Genomic DNA, 2,778 nt, shown 5'->3' with positions numbered 1-2,778 from the left:
TCCCCGAGGGGCTTCCCCGCCCTGCCTCCCGCGCACCCCCGCCCCGGGCCCTGCCTCTTCACCTGCAGCCGGTAACAGCCGCGTGCGCCCTCTGACGCTGTGCTGGGGGGGCCCGTGCCGAAATCCGTGCTTAAAAAATGTTCAGGGTCCGGCTTTGGTCCCGCTCTCTGCGGGTTAAGTGATATTCAGGTCTAAAGGAGGAGGGTGTTGGGGTGAAAACCGATTTCATCAGTTTTTAGGCTGTTTCCCAGGGACTGAGCGACGTCCGAGGGAGCCTGTGAATGGCAGCTAAGACACATCTACAGTCAATTATGCTTCTGCTGTAAGAAGAAAAAACATATATATATATATATGCTTGAGGTCTGCACAATGAAAATCTGACTGTTGCTGGTCTACTTCAATGGCTTTCCAACGATAACATATAAGGCAGAAGAAGTGTTCTGCTTTGAGTTCACAACCCCCTATTAAATAGTAACAGTGACAGGACCTAACTTTAAAAGTTTGAGTGCAAGGGTTGATAGTGGTTCACTGGGCCATTAATCTGAGAGGAGGTGATCTAAGCAGAAAAAAATGTAAGTTGCGTTTTTGGATTCAGATTGAGCACGTGGTACTCTCGACAGCTTCCAGTTATCTATATTAAGTACCAGAAAGGATTTATTGCATTTACAGTATTTACCGTCTGGTATCTCTAGCTTTATAATTTTAAGGAGCGGTATAGAAACCATGCTGAGCATTTGGTGTTTGCTACAGTCTTTGATTTCTGGCTTGTGTCTGCTTTGGGGCTTTTCTTGACAGAAGTGTACGGCAGTACTGTGGAGACTGGCACAATCTGTGGCTTTAAAGGACGCGTGAAATGCTATCAAAGTAATAGTATGTGAAATTTTAAGCTCTTTGTTTTTACGGTCCCTTTAATCCACCATTTCTTAAGGACAGGAGATGTCCCTGGCTATCGGCTGGCAGAAGTGTTCATTTGGTCAGGCAGTGAACCGAAGTGGGAACTGTTCTGGGTTAAACCCATTTATTTTTCTTCTGCTGGGTCAGTTTTAATCTTGCCTTAACACAGGGAGGCCGTGGTACAAGAACAGGGAGGAAGCAGCTCAGGGTTGTGGGAGTGAGGAAGAAAACTGCTACAGTGGATAGGAATGCTGGCTCATGACGCTTTAAACATTAGCTAATAATTTCACAGACACTGGAATGTTTCTTTTGAGTCTCATCTATTGCTTTTTATCTGTTAATGCGATTATCAGTTTACTTTTAATAGTGACACTGAGTCATATAGGGTGTTGGTTAACCATTGTAAAAGCCAACAAAGTAACAAGCTGAATGCCTTAGTCATGATTTGTTTTGAGATCTAACCTAATTATTCTCTCCACTTTCTTGCAACAGAAGGTCTCATGCCCGCTTCTCAGACTAGCACTATCAAGAAGTGGGTATCGAAGCAAAACACTTTACCTGCACTTACACTGGAACGGCTCGGAGACTGAGGATCTAAATGCTGATACCAAAGGCAGCGTTTTCCCCTCTTGTCAAATGAACTGTCTCAAGATTAGAACTGGATAGAGGATTTAATGGGAAATAGTGTTAATCAGGGAGCGTTAATCTCTCTTAATTTGGTTTTAATAGAAGCATTTAAGTGGGTTGTAGAAGTTACTGTGAAAGTCTTGCTAGGAAGGTATTTTCAACTTCCAGAAGGAGTTTCTGAGATTCCTTCCTGAAAGGGTTGGGAATCCGATAGGATGCTCACCTGGGGCTCGAGACACCGCACTTACCAACTGGGAGCTAAGAGCCAAGCCTGAATCCCCAAAACATCGCTTGGTGTGGCCAAGAGCCTTATTGCTTTTCTCAGCCAAGACAAAGACTTTCATGAAGAACTCTTTGAAGGGTCTTTGTTTCATTCAGCTGTGCAGTGGTAATTTTTTATCTTAAATTCACGGAATATGTAAAACCAGGAAGGAAAATTTTCCTAAAATGAGATCATGAGAATAAGAGGATGGGAGTTCCTGGAGACTTGGGAATTAGGGCATTAGGTTGAGTTTATCCAGGTATTTTCTTCTCTCAGGTAAGCCACGCTTATCTTTCTCATAGGAGCAGTTGTTTAAAATGCTGAAAATAGTCTTACATCTTCTAAAGAGTTACCATAATCTGTGCAGTGTATGTAACAGAGGTTCCTGAATGAGTTCTTGGGAATTTACTCTATTACACCAAATGTTTACATACTTTTTTGCTGATACAGTAACAAAGTGTAGCAGCTTCAAACCTGTGGCACTGAACAAGCATCTGTAATTACAACCGTTTCAGCTTTATGATATTATTCGAAGTTTACCTTTTGTTTTATGTCATTTGTTGTGGATGCTTTTTGTCAGTTCAGTACCAGAAGCTGTTATATCATTAATATGTTTGGGGAGGATTGCATTGTAGCAGTAGAGAACAGGTAGGAATGATTCACTGCTTGTGCACTAGGAATCCTGTAGAATTAATTTTGTTGACTAAAAAAAACCAAAACACAAACCCACAACAAACTTGAAAACTCATTTTTCTGCCATGATTGGAGCTGCTAGCTTGCTTTATTTCAGTGTCTGACATAGGTTTTGCACTGTTTTAACTGGGGTGTAACGTGGGTTGGACTTTTAATACAGTTAAAGGCATAGGTTACCAATGCTTTGCCCACTTTCAGTTTGATTTGGTTCAAATGAAGACTACTCCTGACAGTCCTCTCACGATACTTGTTAAACCTTCTTTTTTACTTAATTCTAATACATGTACCTGGCTGGGAAAAAG

Source organism: Egretta garzetta, unplaced genomic scaffold, assembly GCF_000687185.1.
Source record: "Egretta garzetta isolate BGI_Z169 unplaced genomic scaffold, ASM68718v1 scaffold638, whole genome shotgun sequence".
In the NCBI taxonomy this organism is placed as follows: Eukaryota; Metazoa; Chordata; class Aves; order Pelecaniformes; family Ardeidae; genus Egretta; species Egretta garzetta.
This window is presented reverse-complemented; position numbering follows the sequence as displayed.